This window comes from Cucurbita pepo, chromosome 18 (assembly GCF_057944985.1).
Source record: "Cucurbita pepo subsp. pepo isolate OVF chromosome 18, ASM5794498v1, whole genome shotgun sequence".
In the NCBI taxonomy this organism is placed as follows: Eukaryota; Viridiplantae; Streptophyta; class Magnoliopsida; order Cucurbitales; family Cucurbitaceae; genus Cucurbita; species Cucurbita pepo.
The window spans coordinates 4422113-4442673 of NC_141815.1; the positions used below are offsets into that span (position 1 = coordinate 4422113).

Sequence of the window (20561 nt, forward strand, 5' to 3'; positions counted from 1 at the left end):
TTGGCGGGTTGTTTCGTCGAGATATTTGTCCCACCAATCCTTGAGTTGCCCGGTAAATTCAGTTACCAAAACTTGAGCTATCTGATGGTCGGATTTATGGCCTTGTAATTTATACGCGCTTGCGGCCATCATCATCTCATTGACAACATTCATTATCAGATAGTCAGACAATCCATCGATATTCCATTCATAGATTGCTAAACCATCTAATGAGCTTGAGTTTGTAGTGTCTTTTCTTCGAACTGGATATCCGAAAAAGACGGTTGAGGATACCAGTTTTTCTGATTACTGGCATTATTTTGACTTCTTCTAGAGATCCTTTCAATTCGATTGTAGAAAGGTTCTTCTCTCTCATTTGCAATCTCGTCTTCGAATTCTTGGTTCTCTTGTCATTGTTAACGACATTGACAGATGAATCTTGAGGCGTCATGGCGGGATTTAATATCCTGTCTAACTTTTCCTTTATCTTGGCCATTGCAGCCTCTTCTTTTGAAATCCTTTTTGTAAATATTTCGAGATTTGCCAGTCTGAGTATTGGTATTGACTCATCAACCTTTGGTACAGAACTGCTTGCCTGTTCCTGCTGAGTACCTGATTTCTTTGAGATTTTTCCCTCGATACTTTCAAGTTGAGTAGCGATCGTGGATAAAATCTTATTTGAATAATTGTTTTGATGCTGGATATTCGTGATATCTTTTAGGGTCGGATTGCCCTTTTCTAGTCCTTCCGGAATATGTTTGAAAGGGCTAGCTTTGACCTTTTCTCCGTAGTAGTTGTCGAATTTGACTTCTTCTAACGGAGGATGTTTCGAATATACCTTGCCTCTTTTGGTAGTCTTCCAACTCCTCTGGGTCAAGGTGCATACCTGCAGAATATTTTCTTCAAACCATTCGAAGAATGGTATATTTTCTTTGATGGCTTCCATATGAGAATACCACTGAGCTCTTAATTCATTTCGCTCAGCGTCTTTGTAGGTTTGGAAGAAGGCATTTCTTTTTGAAGAGTTGGTAGGTGACATAAAATCTGCTTTAAAAAATTCTTTGTCTATCTGAAAATCAGCTGTAATGACATTTAGCTGGCTTTCGTAGACGGATTGAGTATCCATATCCGTATGGGTTGGAGACCTTGAGCCATCTTCATAGTGGATTGACGCCATTTTTTGATCATAACTGACCTCTTTTACCTTTAAGGGGTCATACATTGATCTTGATATTCGTGAAGTACTTGGTCTAGAACTCAGGAATTCTTTTACTTTCGACTCTGACGAAGGTTCTTCGCTGAATTTTTTTTCAACACTTCCATCGTCATGTTCGATGATTTAGATTGGGTTTTGAGATTCTTTCCGCTTTGGAAGATTTGCATCTTCTATTTTCCAGACAGTGCTTCTGGTTATTTGATCCCAAGAGAGTGTTTTTGGGACAGTCACTGATGATTATCCAATATTTGCTTCTATGAGCATAGTCGATCCTTTTGGTGAGGATCTTAATGCTCTTGGAGAAATGTTTGTATTCATGAGCTTATAATAAATCCTTAATATGACGACTGAAGAATGGGTTTCAGCCTTGATGTTTAAATTTTTTGACTGTAAATCTAGCATGAGAGCTGATAATATGTGTGGGTCGGGGAGAGACAGAGTAAAGTTTGGATAACAATTGAAATAGACTGGTCCATTCTCTAAATTGGATTGAACCATTCCCAACAAGGAATTGGAGAAATCTTCACGTCTCTTATCTCGTAAGGAGATAAGGACTGGGATATCTAATCCAAGTCTGAACAATAGTTTTACCGTGACTTGGACAAGACCGACATGAAGATAGTTAAACTCTTCACGATGTTGGAGTATAAGAGATCTTGAAAAAAGATTCAGAGATTCCCTATTGCTATGAATTGGGATGTTCTTCTCTGAGAATTTGATGCATGATCTTTGAGTAAAATTGAAGTTGAAATTTGGTAGATAGTTTTAGGATCTACCTTTGGAATAGTCCAATTTTTGAGTTGATCTTCGATTCTGGCAATCTGGTATTCTTGATTGACAGTATTTGAGATTGTGAGATTTTCTCCCCTTCGATGTTCATTTGAACTTTCTTCTTCATCGGTAGAGCATTTGAGATGGCTTGATTTTCTGAGCTTTCTAAGAAATTCGTTCATAAGATAGATAAGATAAGAGTAGGATGATTTTTCTCTGAATTGTTCAATTGATATTCAAGAGAGAGCTATCGACCGATCGATGCCCTCTTTACATTGATGAAGTCCCTTTATAGACTTCGAGTTTGATCGTAAATTTGAAAAACGTCAACTAAGAGATAAGATCGAATCTAAGAGGATAGGACCCCTGCAAGATCTGTTTCCTATAAGACACAAAGTAAACTAATAATTTAAAAGACTAATAATTTACCGACATTGGTAATTGGCATGTGAGCCTTCACTGTGTGGCTGACAAGTTGTCAATCTGATACCACATAGAAATGCTTAATGACTTGAGCCCTTACGATTTACATGAGCTCTATCATCCTAGCTTAATTAATAATATTTAATACATATTTTTACATAGATGTATTTACATTCTTTCCTACGTTCATCAACATTTCATCAATTTTTTTATGAAATGATGAAATAAGAAAGAGTACATTAATAATAAGAAAAACCAAAATAGACAAAGTGCAGAATCAAAATTGAATGGAATATGTTCAGATTTGAATTTTTTTTTTTTTATTTTTTTTTTTTTTTTTTACAATTAGTTTAACGACTATTCAATCATTAAGACAAGGACTATCATATTTTAAATCTATCAATGTGGGATTGTTTTAAAGGAGAAATCTATCATATTTACAGGTAAAAAAATAATACATTCATTTAGAACAAGTGGCTAGCTCGATGTCCATAGTCCGAGCACCAAAGAATATATGTAAAAAAAAAAAAGAATATATGTAAAAAAAAAAAAAAAAAAGAAGTGGATGTCAGGTTGAGGACTACCAAGAGCGGAAGGTTACGCTGCTCTGTGAAACCAGCCTCACGCGGTTTCCTTCAACTCTAAGGGCCATGGACACTAGGCCTTCGCCCAAAGCTCATAGCCCAACTCCCTACCTGGAATGCACAGGCCAAAGAACAACTCTCCAACAACCCTAACCAATGGGCAGAGCCAACCTCCAACCACTTTGTTGCCCCCATATGGGTTACAAGCACAGATTACCAAGCTCGGCGATTTCCTTAAGACAAGGACTACTTTATGAAGACTACAACTACATCTACCAAGAGGTTTATATTAGGCCTAGGAGAATCGACCGACTATCCTTCCACCGACAAGAGCGGAAGGTTACGCTGCTCTGTGAAACCAGCCTCACGCGGTTTGCTTCAACTCTAAAGGCCATGGACACTAGGCCTTCGCCGAAAGCTCATAGCCCAACTCCTTACTTGGGATGGACAGGCCAAAGAACAACTCCAACAACCCTAACCAATCGGCTGAGCCAACCTCCAACCACTTTGTTGCCCCCATATGGGTTACAAGATCAGATTACGAAGCTCGGCGATTTTCTTAACACAAGGACTACTTTATGAAGACTACATGTAATTTTAAATCTATTAATGTGGGATTGTTATAAAGGAGAAATCTATCATATTTACTGGTAAGAAAATAATACATTCATTTAGAACAAGTGGCTAGCTCAATGTCCATAGTCCGAGCACCAAAAAATATATGTAAAAAAAAAAATATATATATATGTAAAAAAAAAAAAAAAAGTGGATGCACCAAAAAATATATGTAAAAAAAAAAAAAAAAAAAAGGAAGTGGATGTCAGGTTGAGTTGAGGACTACCAAGAGGTTAATATTGGGCCTAGGAGAATCGACCTGCTATCCTTCCACCGACAAGAGCGGAAGGTTACGTTGCTCTGCGAAACCAGCCTCATGCGGTTTCCTTCAACTCTAAGGGCCATGGACACTAGGCCTGACCCGCTATCCTTCCACCGACAAGAGCGGAAGGTTACGTTGCTCTGTGAAACCAGCCTCACGCGGTTTCCTTCAACTCTAAGGGCCATGGACACTAGGCCTTCGCCCAAAGCTCATAGCCCAACTCCCTACTTGGGATGGACAGGCCAAAGAACAACTCCAACAACTCTAACCAATCGGCTGAGCCAACCTCCAACCATTTTGTTGCCCCCATATGGGTTACAAGCTCACATTACCAAGCTCGGCGACTTCCTTAAGACAAGGAGTACTTTATGAACACTACATCCAATTTTAAATCTATCAATGTGGGATTGTTGTAAAGGAGAAATCTATCATATTACAGGTAAAAATAATACATTCATTCAGAACAAGTGGCTAGCTCCATGTCTATAGTCTGAGCACCCAAGAATATATGTAAAAAAAAAAAAAAAAAAAAAAGTGCATGTCAGGTTGAGGACTACCAAGAGGTTTATATTGGGTCTAGGAGAATCGACCCAAAAAAAAAAAAGTGGATGTCAGGTTGAGGACTACCAAGAGGTTTATATTGGGGTCTAGGAGAATCGACCCACTATCCATCCACCGACAAGAGCGGAAGGTTACGCTGCTCTGTGGAACCAGCCTCACGCGGTTTCCTTCAACTCTAAGGACCATGGACACTAGGCCTTCGCGCAAAACCCATAGCCAAACTCCCTACTTGGAATGGACAGGCCAAAGAACAACTCCAACAACCCTAACCAATCTGCTGAGCCAACCTCCAACCACTTTGTTGCCCCCATATGGGTTACAAGCTCAGATTACCAAGCTCGGTGATTTCCTTAAGACAAGGACTACTTTATGAAGACTACATCTAATTTTAAATCTATCAATGTGGGATTTTTATAAAGGAGAAATCTATCATATTTACCGGTACGAAAATAATACATTCATTCAGAACAAGTGGCTAGCTCGATGTCCATAGTCCGAGCACCAAAAAATATATGTAAAAAAAAAAAAAAAAAGTGGATGTCAGGTTGAGGACTACCAAGAGGTTTATATTGGGCCTAGGAGAATCGACCCGCTATCCTTCCACCGACAAGAGCGAAAGGTTACGCTGCTCTGTGAAACCAGCCTCACGCGGTTTCCTTCAACTCTAAGGGCCATGGACACTAGGCCTTCGCCCAAAGCTCATAGCCCAACTCCCTACTTGGAATAGACAGGCCAAAGAACAACACCAACAACCCTAACCAATGAGCTGAGCCAACCTCCAACCACTTTGTTGCCCCCATATGGGTTACAAGCTCACATTACCAAGCTCGGCGATGTCCTTAAGACAATGACTACTTTATGAAGACTACATCCAATTTTAATTCTATCAATGTGGGATTGTTGTAAAGGAGAAATCTATCATATTTACAGGTAAAATAGATAAATACATTCATTCAGAACAAGTGGCTACATTCGTTCAGAACAAGTGGATAGCTCGATGTCCATAGTCCGAGCCAGCAAAAATATATTTAAAAAAAAAAAAAGTGGATGTGAGGTTGAGGACTACCAAGAGGTTTATATTGGGCCTAGGAGAATTGACCCGCTATCCTTCCACCGACAAGAGCGGAAGGTTACGCTGCTCTGTGAAACCAGCCTCACGCGGTTTCCTTCAACTCTCAGGGCCATGGACACTAGGCCTTCGCCCAAAGCCTATAGCCCAACTCCCTACTTGGAATGGACCAGCCAAAGAACAACTCCAACAACCCTAACCAATGAGCTGAGCCAACCTCCAACAACTTTGTTGCCCCCATATGGGTTACAAGCTCACATTACCAAGCTCGGTGATTTTCTTAAGACAATGACTACTTTATGAAGACTACATCCAATTTTAAATCTATCAATGTGGGATTGTTGTAAAGGAGAAATCTATCATATTTACCGGAAAAAAAATAATACATTCGTTCAGAACAAGTGGCTATATAAAAATATATGTAAAAAAAAAAAAAAAAATGGATGTTTATATGGGGCCTAGGAGAATCGACCCGCTATCCTTCCATCGACAAGACGGGAAGGTTACACTGCTCTGTGAAACCAGCCTCACGCGGTTTCCTTCAATTTTAAGGGCCATGGACACTAGGCCTCCGCCCAAAGCCCAAAGCCCAACTCCCTACTTCCGAATGGACTGGCCGAAGAACAACTCTAACAACCCTAATCATTGGGCTGAGCAACCTCCAACCACTTTGTTGCCACCATATGGGTTACAAGCTCACATTACCAAGCTCGACGATGTCTTTAAGACAATGACTACTCCCTACTTCCGAATGGACTGGCCGAAGAACAACTCTAACAACCCTAATCATTGGGCTGAGCAACCTCCAACCACTTTGTTGCCACCATATGGGTTACAAGCTCACATTACCAAGCTCGACGATGTCTTTAAGACAATGACTACTTTATGAAGACTACATCCAATTTTAAATCTATCAATGTGGGATTGTTGTAAAGGAGAAATCTATCATATTTACAGGTAAAAAAATAATACATTCATTCAGAACAAATGGCTAGCTCGATGTCAATAGTCCGAGCCACCAAAAATATTTTAAAAAAAAAAAAAAAAAAAAAAAAAAAAAAAAAAAAAGTGGATGTCAGGTTACGCTGCTCTGTGAAACAAGTCTCACGCGGTTTCCTTCAACTCTAAGGGCCATGGACACTAGGCCTTCGCCCAAAGCCTATAGCCCAACTCCATACTTTGAATGGACAGGGCAAAGAACAACTCCAACAACCCTAACCAATCGGCTGAGCCAACCTCCAACAACTTTGTTGCCCCCATATGGGTTACAAGCTCACATTACCAAGCTCGGTGATTTTCTTAAGACAATGACTACTTTATGAAGACTACATCCAATTTTAAATCTATCAATGTGGGATTGTTGTAAAGGAGAAATCTATCATATTTACCGGAAAAAAAATAATACATTCGTTCAGAACAAGTGGCTATATAAAAATATATGTAAAAGAAAAAAAAATGGATGTTTATATTGGGCCTAGGAGAATCGACCCACCCGCTATCCTTCCATCGACAAGAGCGGGAAGGTTACACTGCTCTGTGAAACCAGCCTCACGCGGTTTCCTTCAATTTTAAGGGCCATGGACACTAGGCCTCCGCCCAAAGCCCAAAGCCCAACTCCCTACTTCCGAATGGACTGGCCGAAGAACAACTCTAACAACCCTAACCATTGGGCTGAGCAACCTCCAACCACTTTGTTGCCCCCATATGGGTTACAAGCTCACATTACCAAGCTCGACGATGTCCTTAAGACAATGACTACTTTATGAAGACTACATCCAATTTTAAATCTATCAATGTGGGATTGTTGTAAAGGAGAAATCAATCATATTTACAGGTAAAAAAATAATACATTCATTCAGAACAAGTGGCTAGCTCGATGTCCATAGTCCGAGCCACCAAAAATATATGTAAAAAAAAAAAAAAAAAAAGTGGATGTCAGGTTGAAGACTACCAAGAGGTTTATATTGGGCCTAGGAGAATCGACCCGCTATCCTTCCACCGATAAGAGCGGAAGGTTACGCTGCTCTGTGAAACTAGCCTCACGCGGTTTCCTTCAACTCTAAGGGCCATGGACACCTATCATTCTCACCTGTCCAAACACTCTTAAGGTCTCAAATTTTAATATTTTTATGCAATTACAACATATTATGGGTTTCATTTATTTAACTTTGAAGAGTTTTTTTGAAATATTTTGATATTGAAACTTAAAATAGATAAATACATTGATTTAAAACAAATCCGTTGACAATTATAGACATTCAAATATTCCTACAAAAATTGAGCGAAAAAAATTTGGAAAGTTTTAAAGTTACATTTCTGAAATTGGAAAAAAGTAGTTGGCAAGCTCGATGTCCTTAGTCCAAGCCACCAAAAATATATGTAAAAAAATTGGATGTCAGGCTGAGGACTATCCAGAGAGGTTTATATTGGGTCTAGGAGAATTGACCCGGTATCCTTCCACCGAAAATACCGGATGGTTACGCTCCTTTGTGACCATTGAGAATTTCGTGAGAACCACTCGAAAAGTAGTTCAATTTTATGAAAAACTAAAGTGGTTCGGTTTTAGGGTTGATGTGGTCGGTTCAGTTCAATTGGCCACGTCATCGTCTCTTCCTCCACAAGGGAAGGACACGACTCATGGCGTTGCTCCTCCGTTTGAAAATGGAGTTCGCCAGCTCATTCCAGAGCATTTCTCCCCTCGATTCCTTCATAAAACATAAAGATGAACTGTCAAGGAAGAGTTTGGGATAGATATCTCACCTGCTCGTGAACTACAGCGTAAGTTATAGACGTTCAAAGTCGGGGAAAACTCGTTTTGTTGCCGGAGTAAACCTAGGAGGTGTTGTTATTAGTTACGACGATGCAGACACTGTTAGGCCACACCTCCTCACCAAATATCCTCCTTACACCTTTCTTAAACTAAAGGCATAATTCGTAGAGGTTGCTTGGGCGTGGTTGAGGCGAATTTTGAGTTCCTTCCCTCGATCTACAACTTAACCTAGAACATGATTTTTCCGTTGGTCAGCTCAAACTAGGCCATCAAACATGTTCCATTTAATCCCCTCAAGCTATTGGAAACATCAATTTTGGATTTTAAGTGCCGTAAGTAAGAATTTGAATTTTGTCCCCAAAACTTACCGATATCGAATTTCTTTGGTTACGCTTGTTCTTAAGGTTGTCTCCCTTCGAGACCTTGTTAAAAAATGATCCTTAGTTGTGTAGAAATTAATTGGGATTGGATTTGTTCATCATGACGATTCTTGTTCTTTGAAAACCTTTGAATTCTTATTCTTGGGGTTACCAGCTTTATTTCTTATGCTCTTTCATGTGAACTTTTAAACTTATATTTTATAGATCTTCTGCTCACAAATAAAAAATAAGGTCCCACCAACATTTGAACTCTTATTGGATTCAAAGTTCAATGTCTTAACCACTAGACCACAAATATATATAAAATTTGTGTAAAATAAATATTTTAACTTAAAAAACATAAATAGTATTTTCATATACTTTTAAAACTTTTTAGTTTTGCATCCAATAGGATTTCAACACATTAAAAAAATTGTTGGTGTACAATTATTCTACACATCCAATAGGATTTCAACACATCCAATAGGATTTCAACACATTAATTAATTTATTAGATTAGGCGTACAATTATTCTACCATTCTTTTTCAACTGTGCCAACATATATATGGTTAAAAAAATTGTGAAATAAGTTTTTTATCCCTATGATGTGGATAAGAAAAAATTAGAAGCAGTCCGAGTATTTGATTTTGGACCTCTTTCTCCCTCAGCAAGAATCGTACACTAGATCTTTTACTTTTATTTTGGAGAACTTTTCTATTTTAGTCAAACTTCTGCATTATTGGTCATTTCAAGAATTGAACTGAAGGTCTTTTACCCATTAAAATGGAATTTAAAATTTTTAAAATGTCAACTTAGGTACAATTATTAGTTATTGCTTGATATTTTGCTCGCTATTGACTTATGATTCTACTTATGAACAAAAGGATTAAGAATCAGACTCAAAGACCTCTCACATCAAACGCTTGAATCAGACAACTAGACGAACAATATTCTTACCATTATTATTGTAACACTCAAAAAATGAAGGAAATTAGCTCCAACAAGAATAAGCCGCCATGTAAGACCCAAAGAGTCGAAGGAAAAAAATTAAGAGGATGAAGAAAGGACAAAGGTCTTAAGCAAGTTATGTCTATACGGTAAGAATTAATCTTAACTACTTAAGCTCTTTAGAAAAGGACGAAAAAGGTCATTTTCCAATTTTTAAGAAATTTTCCAAATTTTTAAGAAATTTTCCAAATTTTTAATTCCTTAGATGCTCGGGAAAAATGACCAAAGGTTCGAACATGTTTTAGAAAAATTAGTGTTTTTTCGAGAAAAATAATAATAAAATATTCAAAAAGTAGCAAAACACCAAAATACCCCTAAAATTATGGATAATTACGGATATGCCATTGTGCTCAAAATTAGAACCACCTCCTGCACAAAATCCTTCGAATCTCAAAATCCAGCCGTTGGATCTTCTCTAAAATTGGACACCATCTAGAACATTCACAAGTCATCAAATCCAACGATCAGAACTCAAATTGGTTGTTGGTAGCTCACTAATCGGAGATGATATTTTCCACAAATTTTCCAAAAAATTCAATCTCCAAATCATGACGATTCTGGAGGTTTCAACGTTGGTGGAAGTTTTTCCTATAAAGTCTAAAGTTGGGGCAACAATATGGAACAAGATTAGAGCAAGGTCGAGCTCCCAATCGTAAGCAATAAGCGTTTAGATTTTTTGTCTCCTACGATCAGATTTCTTCCAAATTCGAGAGCAATTTTCCACCATTTCCCTTCAAACTTGTTCCTACAGTTTCTAAACAAGATTGCCCACAAGTTCTATGAAGGAATAGGGTGTTAAAAGTGCCTAGAAACATTTCTCCCAATCCAATCAGCCATTAAAGAGTTTCAAGGAAAACTTGAAAATACAACTAGATGATACACGATAAATCTTCAAGCAAGAGTAATTCCAATTTGTTACTGCACCGCGAAGAAATGTTTTCATAGAAGATCATCAAGAGAAATAACCTCAGGAATGAGCCCAATTGAAGGAAATCAATTTTAGGCTCAAAATTGGGGGCAAGTGTCGGATTCCTATCTATAGTCAAATTTCATTCAAATTAAGGATTCCTTTAGCTTCAGAGGACGAAGTTGAGTAACTTTGATGAATGAATTGAGAGTTGAAATGTCGTAGAATAAGCTACCCAAGAGAATGAAAATCTAGTGTTTTGGGTGAGTTGCAGACCGAGAACGATTTATGGAAATTGAGGTCCCACACTCAAAGATGTTCTTCCAAACCAATTTTTTTAGCTTGAGGAAAGGATATGAAAGAGGTCCCATGAAGAAATCGGGCCTTGAAAATCCATAGAATTGGCTACCCAATAAAAAATCCTCTATTTTTTCTCAGACCAGAAATCAATTTTTGGACAAACTTCGGGAGGGAATATCTTGTGCTACAATTCACAGGTATGAAATCAATCCCTAGCCCATCCTTGTAACAAAATCTTTAAGTTTCATGAAGAAATTGAGGGGAGAAACACTATGAATGATGTTGTGGAGCTTGAGTTTCAGACGGCGGCGCAAAGGACGTGTGCATCTTCGTCCTGTCCAGAGGAAGAAGACAATGACGTGGTCTGTTCAGTTGAATCGGCCATGTGAACCTAAATTTCGACTTTCCCTTGATTTTTTTCAGTTTAAATCTCCTTCCAGTCCGGTTCTCATGAAAAATCTTATGGTTCAAGAAACTAGACACAATAAGGAGTTTGTGGAAAAAAAATTTGAGGTAGTTCGGATACTAAAAGCTAAAGAACTTAAGTCCCAGTAACTGAGAGCTAGTCGTGGTTTAATTTTTTTTGTCGGTAACTAGGAGCTGGTCGTGGTTACTGTAACGACCCAAAATTTTTTACTTAATTTAAGGTCGCTACCGTATACATACCATAAACATTGAATGCGAAAGACTTCATTTAAATTCCATAAAACATAACCTTTATCTTAAAACACAACTATGGACTTACGTGTTTCGAAAACATCTTTAAAACGACACAACAAAAGACCCGAAATAAAATAAATAAGCGTTTAAGTTTAAAACATCCTATTCTATCCTAAGTCTAAGAAAATAAGTGCCACTATCCTATGCATGTGCCATGATCTTGAGTTGTGATGCCGTCGTCAGCTGTACAGGAATGCCTTGCCTTAACCTGAAAAATGTAGTAGCACATGGCTTGAGTATTTAAAGAAATACTCAGTAAGTGACCCCACTATTGGGGTTAAATGCAACAATCACATGCAATGAAATGATGGGACCTATCTTTCATTTCTTTTCGTTTCGTTTCGTTTCATTTCATTTCGTTTCGTTTCGTTTCGTTTTCCCTACGGTGTAATCCTAACAGGTAATCGTGGACATGTACCATATACTCTACACGCAGCCCATACGTGCGAGTATGGGCTCACCAGCTAGTTCGCACACCGCTGGGCCACTGTCCCTAGCCGGTGGGCATGCTCTGGGGGCCCACTGGGACCCGTTAAAACTAAAACCGTCATGGCAGCGCTATGCAGGGCATAACGATCGTTGTCCTGCCATTTGGATGTACGCGTCCGTACCCTCGTGATGGGATAGGGGTATCCCCCCAAATGCATGATCACACAATATGCATGAGGTCCCACTAGTCCTACAGTCATCATTTAATGATCATAACCCCGTGTCACGTTTTCATGCTTACATGTCATTCTCATTCTCATTTCATTACATATCACACATATTCCTAGCGGGGTTATGTATCATGCAATTTACCGTATTTCATGTCATACAATTCATTCAGTTACATTTCAATACTCATACAACAAGCCATAATCGTACAAGGGTCACACATCGTCACATGCATTCATATCACATCAACTAAGCAGCATAAATAACATACATTCACGTTCACATGATTTTGTACTTAAGCACAATAATCTAGCATACAATGTATCATATCATAACCAAGTCAATAACGTAAACACTTCATAGTCATATCGTTCTCTAACTTACCATAGCCTTAACGTTCTTATACCTATCACAGACATATCATTACGTGACGTACCTTAGTCATATCATCACCAGAACGTATCCTAACGCCATCGTTCTATCAATCTATCACAAACCTATCCCTTTCTACCCATAACCTAACCGTATTCTTTCATCAATCTCTCCTATCCATAGCACTTCGGTATGTAACCTAACCTTAACGTTTCATGAACGTATCTTACTCCTATCGTTACATTTTGTTTTGTGCATCCTTCTCGTATCCTTTCTCAAACATCTCCTAGAGCACATCGTACCAGAATTATTATCATACAATCCACATATTATATAACATAACATAACATATAGAAAGCATATCGATCCACAGACAATTCACACATATATATATGACACGTGCAGAACCACAGGGCACGTGTCAACATCAAAAATAACCATGCCGATAGTAAGGTCACTTACCTGGCTAACTTAAGTCATTGTCACGAATATATCTTTAATGAAAGTTTGATTCCGTCCGGGTCCACTTATATGAGCCCATGACATTAGTTTCGGGTTTGAATTCTACAACATTATTTCTCTAATTTACATTGGTCCATTGTTAGAAGTCTTGAAATGTTATATATCTATAATTATATTTTTATTAAAAATCTCATTTTTCATGGTTATTGTGGTATAAAAAGTAGATACAACTAAGTTATTCTGAGCTTTACTGTTTTCTGTATTTACTATTTACCTTTCTCTCCATATTTAGTTTGTGGTTTTTAATTCCCTAATCTTTTTTTTTTTTTTTTTTATCTGTTGGCTTTTTAATTCTGTTCTCATGTATTCCAAATTAACAGTGGATCTTTATTTCCAAATCTTTCCTTATCTCAGTGTTTCCTATTTCCTTATCTCAGTTTCCTATTCAGAAGTTTTCTTGGCCATTCTATCTTTAATCTATTCATTTGGCTACTGATAAAAATTTAATCTAATATTACTGATATGCATGATTGACTAGAATTGTATAAATTGTTTGACATTTAATTTCTAACTAAAAGATGGATCATGGTAATAATTAAGATCTAACTATAATTTCTAAAAAATAGGATAAAAGAAAATAAAGATTTAATACATACCTTATTAATCAGATCTATCTTCACGTAAATCTTCAGCTAATCTCAGCTGGGTAAAGGTCATTCTCATCTTTTTTTTTTTTTTTTTCCTTCAAGTAAATCTGACAATTATTGTTTTTCTTTTTTCTGTTTGCAGTAACTGTTACTTTCTGGCGTCAGGCGTTGAGGAGAGATAATTGTGGGAAGGGATGAGAGATTAGTGGAGAGAACTGGGGAAATGTTGTTTTTATTTATTTATTATTATTATTTTAACTACCTTATTATAATTATTTTTATTTGTTTATTTATTTATTTTTTTTTGGCTATTACAGTTACATCTTTTTTTAATGTAACTAGTAGTTAGTCGTTATTACATTTTTTTTCTTAGGTAACTAAGAGCTGGTCGTGGTTACGTTCCTAGCTTAACTTAAGGTTGTAATTAAAAGCCTACATACAAGTAGGCAATTTATTGAGTTCTTAAGCACTTCATGTTTACCTTTTTTTTAGGTAACTAGGAGTTAGTAGTGGCTACTTTCCAAGTTTAGCTTAAGGTTACAATTAAGAGCCTACACACAAGTAGGCTACTTTTTGAATTCTTTTTTTTAGGTAACTAGGAGTTAGTCATGGCCACGTTCCAAGCTTAGCTTAAGGTTGCAATTAAGAGCCTACACACAAGTAGGCTACTTTTTGAATTCTTTTTTTTAGGTAACTAGGAGTTAGTCATGGCCACGTTCCAAGCTTAGCTTAAGGTTGCAATTAAGAGCCTACACACAAGTAGGCTACTTTTTGAATTCTTATTCACTCCATGTTAAAAAATTATTTATGTAACGGTTTTACAAAGCCTAAAGCATTTGGTGACATACAATTAAAACATTTACAAAGCCCAACACTTTAAAATAAATTAATTGATTTGTATTAGTTCAAAGTCTAATCTCTTGACCACTAGACCATGAGACCACAAATATTTACAAAATTTGTGTGTAATAGATCTCTGAATTTTTAAGACACCTAAGTAATGTGGAACTTTATACATGACCTTAAAACGGGGTTATTAGGTTACTAGTAAGTTTTCACGCCCATGGAATCACGTTAGGTTGCACTTTAATGTTTCACTAAGTTAAAACTAATATGTTTTGATGCTACTCCATAATAAGCCTATGTTAATTTATAAACCATGTTCCAAGAATATATGTAGGATCAATTGAATACCATGGTAAATAAGTTGCTAGGATCATACCCAAAAGTGACGTTATCTCCCATCACGCGATGTATGACGATGCCCCTATTCCTTTTTTATGTGGGATGCCCTACACTATGTATCATGAGAAGGATGATAAGGAGGGCCTCCTATTTCCCTTACTTAGATGAGATACACTGCATCAGAATTTACTAGTAGGATGATACGATCATGATAGCGCCACTCTTGTGTTCACAGGAAGAAAACTAAAGCTTACTCTAGGGAAAAGTTTTTAGGATCAGAAAGTGATAGTTAAGAATATAAGCTCTAAGTGTCAAGCCTTAGAAACTCAATAAGAAATAACATCCTAATAATGTTTCCCTTAAAAGCCTACAAGTAGGCTACTTATTGACTTTTTATTCCCTCCATGTTTACATTTTTTTTTTCAGGTAACTAGGAGTTGGTCGTTAATGGGAGCGAACTTTAGAGCATGGGTGATAAGACAATCCTAATCCTCAGCCCAACGATCTAAGCTTTTCTTGGAGCAAAAATCCTTGAATCAAAGAAATTAACCCTTCTTTTTTCAAAATTCTGATCAACCAAGAGAGAAGACTAAAAATAGATTACCTCTCGATTTTAAATATTTGTAGTCACTCCACAGTTGAACTTGATCAAGGCTGGATTGAATGGCTCAGATGTAATCGTACCATCAGAATTGCATGAAACTTAGAAATGACAGAGCTGATGCTCAAATTTCTAAGGGTAGAAATCCTAGAAATGACAGAGCGCTCAAATTTCTAAGGGTAAAAATCCCAACTTGATAGCTTCATTTTATTCATAAAAAATCCCCATTTTATGTAGAAATCCCACTCTCATTTAAACCTTAAAAAAAAAAAAAAAAAAAGTTAGGACGACTTTGACAAGTTACTTCCCCATCCTATGGGGAATGCAACAAGTTATGGAATTATAATAATAAATAAAGTTTGCAAATAAATTATCAATTAAGTGCTATCTATAGCAACTCCATCCTCCCCTCCAACCGAATAAATATTCACTTTCGAAACTTCAAATGATCCTTAGTCAATCAAAACAACTTGTAACACATGAAATGGAGGTTGAATCGAGTCTATCCAATTTTATAAATGAAAAATGAATGTTTGTTGAATATTCTTGGCCTTGGATTGTATAATAAGTCTAGTTGAAATATTTGGAACATCATGATACTTATTAGAGGGCCATGAATAACCTTTGTCTTTAACTTAGTATATGTAACACCCCAAACTCATTGCTAGCAGATATGTCCTCTTTAGGTTTTCCCTTTCGGGCTTCCCCTTAAGGGTTTTGAAACCCCATCTGCTAGGAAGAGATTTACACACTCTTATAAACAATGTTTTGTTTCCATCTCCAACGAATGTGGGATCTCACAATTCACCCTCCTTCAAGGCTCAGTGTCATCACTAGCACTAGTTCCTCTCTTTAATTGATGTGGGATCTCACAATCAACCCCCTTTGGGGCCCAGTGTCCTCGTTTGAACTCGTTCCTCTCTCCAATCGATGTGGGATCTCACAATATACCCCCCTTCGAGACCCAGCAACTTTGCTGGCACTCGTTCTTCTCTGCAATTGATATGGGATCTCACAATCCACCCCTCTTTAGATCGCACCGCGTCTTGCTCTGATACCATTTGTAACAGTCCAATCCTCTTCTGGCTTTCCCTTTCGGGCTTCCCCTCAAGGTTGTTAAAACGCGTCTACTAGGGAGAGGTTTTCACACTTTTATAAAAAATGTTTTGTTCCTCTCTCCAATGAATAAAGCCACCAAATGTTTTGTCCTTCATGTCTAATTAGTGTTCTAAATGAACCCTAATTGGAGGGCTAATGATGAGGAAAGAAAAACACAAGGAAAAAAAAAAAAAAAAGGGAGAATGGAGTCCCACTGTGGCCACATATCTTTCATTAAAAAAATTGAGAATGATGGAGAGGCAAGGATTTTGGGCTTTTGGTTCTTGTTTTCTTCAAATTTAAGATGATTTTTTTTTAATAAGCTTTTGAATTTTTGGTGGGTGGTTGGTGGAAAATTTTCATATCATTAAATTGATCCCCTAAATAAATTTATCCGTTTTTGAACTTTTAATACTTGGTATATTATTGTGTTTTCAAGTCACCTATAAAATTTGGTAGCTATTAGATATGCCTAAGATGGTAAACGGAGGAGGAGTAAAATGACCATAATGCCTTTCATCCAAATGGGAAGAACCCAACTTGATTTTGTGTCACTCTTGAAACTCCCTCAGCAAATCTGTCGGGATTAAACTCATTTGCATCATCACCCCATAGCTTTTTATCACGATGGATAAGAACAATTGGGAAACTCTCGCTGGTAAAGTCAAGTTTTCAAGTTTTGTTTTGTTTTGAACGAGACGAGTAAGTAACCCTGCTGGTTGGTATAATCTCAGGACTTCGTTCAATATCATCGTAACCTAAATGTTGGGAATAACATAAAGTTTAACCAATGAAATAATAAAATAAAAAAATGAAAATATATAGAAGAGAGTCTTACTCAAAATTTTTAGACAATTTAAACCATCAAAATCTGGTTTGATGTTACCAAAGACTTGTAGGACCTCTTCCCTTGCTAGATCTTGCCATTTTGTGTATGAGCTCAATAAAACCATAGTCAAAACTAGTAGCATTGTTGTGGTTTCTTGGCCAGCGAGGTAAAAGATTCTACATTCTTCTACTATGTCTTTGATACTCATTGCGATATCGTTGTTTTTGTGCTCTCGAATTTCTTTCAAATTTGATTTTAAGAGGATGCTTAATAGATCCGTATGCATAGCTTCACCTGCCATCATAGCCCTTTGCCTTTTGTTGATAGCCCAAGAGCAACGTTTTTAATTCTTTGCTCATCTTTTTCATTATATTGTTTGACTTTGTTGGTACAAGCCTGCACAAACGTTATAATAAGATGTTATACGAAATTTCATAAATAATGTTCCTATGAGATCTCACATCGATTGGAGAGAGGAATGAGTGCCAGCAAGGATGTTGGCCCTGAAGGAGATGGATTGTGAGATCTCACATTGGTTGGAGAGGGGAACAAAGCATTTTTTATAAGGGTGTGGAATCTTCTTTCTAGCCGGCGCGTTTTAAAAACCTTGAGAGGAAGCCTAAAAGTGAAAGTCCAAAGAGGACAATATCTGTTAGCGGTGGGCTTGGGCTGTTACAAATGATATCAGAGCTAGACACTAGGCGGTGTACCAGCGAGGACGTTGGCCCCAAAGGAGGGTTGATTGTGAGATCCCACATCGATTGGAAAGAGGAACGAGTGTCAGTGAGAACGTTGGGCCCCGAAGGAGGGTTGATTGTGAGATCCCACATCGATTGGAAAGAGGAACAAGGGTCAGTGAGGACGCTGGGCCCTAAATGAGGTGGATTGTGAGATTCCACATCGATTGAAGAGAGAAACGAGTGCCTCCGAGGACTTTGAGCCCCAAAAGTTGGTGGATTATAAGATCTCACATTGGTTGGAGAGGGGAACGAAAGATTCTTCCTAAGAGTGTGAAAATCTCTCCATATAGCATAAGCGTTTTAAAACTTTGAGAAAAATCCCTAAAAAAAGACTCATATTCATGTCTAAATGGATTAGGTATTTAAGCAATAAATAAGAATCTATAAATTGAATTGTGCAAGAGTTCACCTCCATCCTAGTATGTAAACAGTAGATATAACTTTAACGACTAGATTCTCAGGTTGTTTAAGACGTATAAAGATCATTTTTCCTTGTTCATAGCTGCTTCCAAATGCTGTTCGAGAAATCACATCAGCTGCAAAGTGTTCCAAATGAGGCATCACATCCAATTCATAATATCCATCTTCTGAAACCACTTCTTCCCACTTCCTAATCTTCTCGGTGCAACTCTCACACATTACAGGACACCATGTCGTGTATAGGAATTTAAGCATATATATGAACAATTAGACTCCCAAAAATATTGTTGCTCAATGTTTTTAAACCAATCTAACTGTTAGTTATAACAACTCAAGCCAACCGTGAGTAGATATTATCTTGTTCGGAATTTTTATTTCAGGGTTTGTCCCAAAGTTTTTAAAATGCATTTGTTAGAGAGAAAGTTTCCACATCCTTGCTTCGTTCTTCTCCCCAATTGGTGTGGGATCTCACAAATAGACGCGTTTACAAGAGTGTGGAAACCTCTCCGTAGCACACACATTTTTAAAACCTTTAGGGGAATTCTGAAAGAGAAAGCCCAAAGAGGACAATATCTACTAACGGTGGGATTGGGCTGTTACAAATGGTTTCAGAGCTAGACACTGGTAGGTGCCAGTGAGGAGAAAGGAACGAGTGTCAGCGAGGATGCTGGGCCCTATAGAAGAGTGGATTGTGAGATTTCACATCGGTTGGAGAGAGGAATGAAGTATTAAGAGTGTGAAACATCTCCCTAGCAGACACGTTTTAAAACTGTGAGGCTGACGGTGATATGTAACGGTCCAAAACGAACAATATCTACTAGCGGTGGGCTTGAGCTGTTACAAGTCGTATCGACACCAACAATTGTACAAAATTAAACTTAATAATACTAACTATGAGTTTATTTATTTTGATATCGAATTACAAGAAGAATGCATACCTTCAAGTATTTGAAATGAAAGGCTGGATTGATTATCTTTCTATGTTTAACCATTTGGGTCCCATTTGGGTCCTTCATGACTAGGAAGTCCATGGAAAAGCTTGTAAGAGGGTTGATAGTTGGCTTATGAATATCATGCATTAAACAAAGTGCAGCTTTGAGTTGATCAGGGTCCATGATGTGCACTCTTTGATATGGTCCAACCCACATGAATTAATGAACTAATTCTTTCCTGTATTTAGTATAAACAAACATCTGAAAATATTAAACATCTTTCCTAAAACCACTGCATCTAAATGGTAATAAAAGTTTTCAATTAATAATCATCAAATAAATTACAAAGAAAATGGGATGATCTCAATTTATAATCATCAAATAAATTACAAAGAAAATGAGAAGATCAATTTATAATAATCAAATAAATTACAAAGAAAATGGGAAGAACAATAAATGAAAGGACAAAGCTAAGTCTAGTTATGTTTGCTAATTTATAAGTAATGGTGACTTATAAAAGATGTTTCGTTATCCTCCCCAATCGATGTGAGATCTCACACTACACCCCCCTCCCCTTCGGGGCCCAACGTCCTCGCTTGCACTCGTTTCTTTCTTCAATGGATGTGGGACCCCCACCAAATCCACCTTTCTTCGGGGCTCCACCTCCTTGCTGGCACATCCCCCAGTATCTTGCTCTAATATCATTTGTAATGGTCCAAACCCACCGCTAATGGATACTATCATCTTTGGACTTTCTCTTTTGGGCTTTCTCTCACGTTTGTAAGGAAGAGATTTCCACACACTTATAAAGAGTATTTTGTTCACCACCGATATGGGATCTCTCACTAATCATATATAGCTTGATCACTTCTTTTTAAGAATAATTATTTTCAATCTTTTTTAAATATAATAAATTGAGAGGTAGGAAGGTTTTAAATAAATTTAAGGGAAGAAATACCTCTAAAGTTACTATTAAATATGCTTACGTCATATTTGCTTGATTTTTCTAAAGAGATTTTTTTAATCAATTATCTTGTCCTTTTATATTTATGATTAAATTATCTTTATTATTA

At 37.3% G+C, this 20561-nt stretch overlaps 7 non-coding genes and 2 pseudogenes across 7 annotated transcripts; all 9 read right to left on the reverse strand.

Moving 5' to 3' along the window:
* Nucleotides 1-2913: 2913 nt before the first annotated feature.
* LOC147787092 (signal recognition particle RNA) lies at nt 2914-3200 on the reverse strand (annotated as a pseudogene).
* A 25-nt stretch (nt 3201-3225) lies between these two features.
* On the reverse strand, nt 3226-3525 carry LOC147787093 (signal recognition particle RNA). The gene has a single exon (XR_015414056.1).
* A 367-nt stretch (nt 3526-3892) lies between these two features.
* On the reverse strand, nt 3893-4192 carry LOC147787094 (signal recognition particle RNA). Its single transcript, XR_015414046.1, has one exon.
* Nucleotides 4193-4450: 258 nt separating this feature from the next.
* On the reverse strand, nt 4451-4754 carry LOC147787095 (signal recognition particle RNA). The gene has a single exon (XR_015414014.1).
* A 186-nt stretch (nt 4755-4940) lies between these two features.
* On the reverse strand, nt 4941-5243 carry LOC147787096 (signal recognition particle RNA). Its single transcript, XR_015413958.1, has one exon.
* Nucleotides 5244-5450: 207 nt separating this feature from the next.
* On the reverse strand, nt 5451-5753 carry LOC147787097 (signal recognition particle RNA). The gene has a single exon (XR_015414025.1).
* A 138-nt stretch (nt 5754-5891) lies between these two features.
* LOC147787098 (signal recognition particle RNA) lies at nt 5892-6195 on the reverse strand. Its single transcript, XR_015414071.1, has one exon.
* Nucleotides 6196-6910: 715 nt separating this feature from the next.
* Nucleotides 6911-7216, reverse strand: LOC147787099 (signal recognition particle RNA). Its single transcript, XR_015414063.1, has one exon.
* Nucleotides 7217-17083: 9867 nt separating this feature from the next.
* Nucleotides 17084-19704, reverse strand: LOC111784494 (cytochrome P450 72A397-like; annotated as a pseudogene).
* Between the last annotated feature and the right edge of the window lie 857 nt (nt 19705-20561).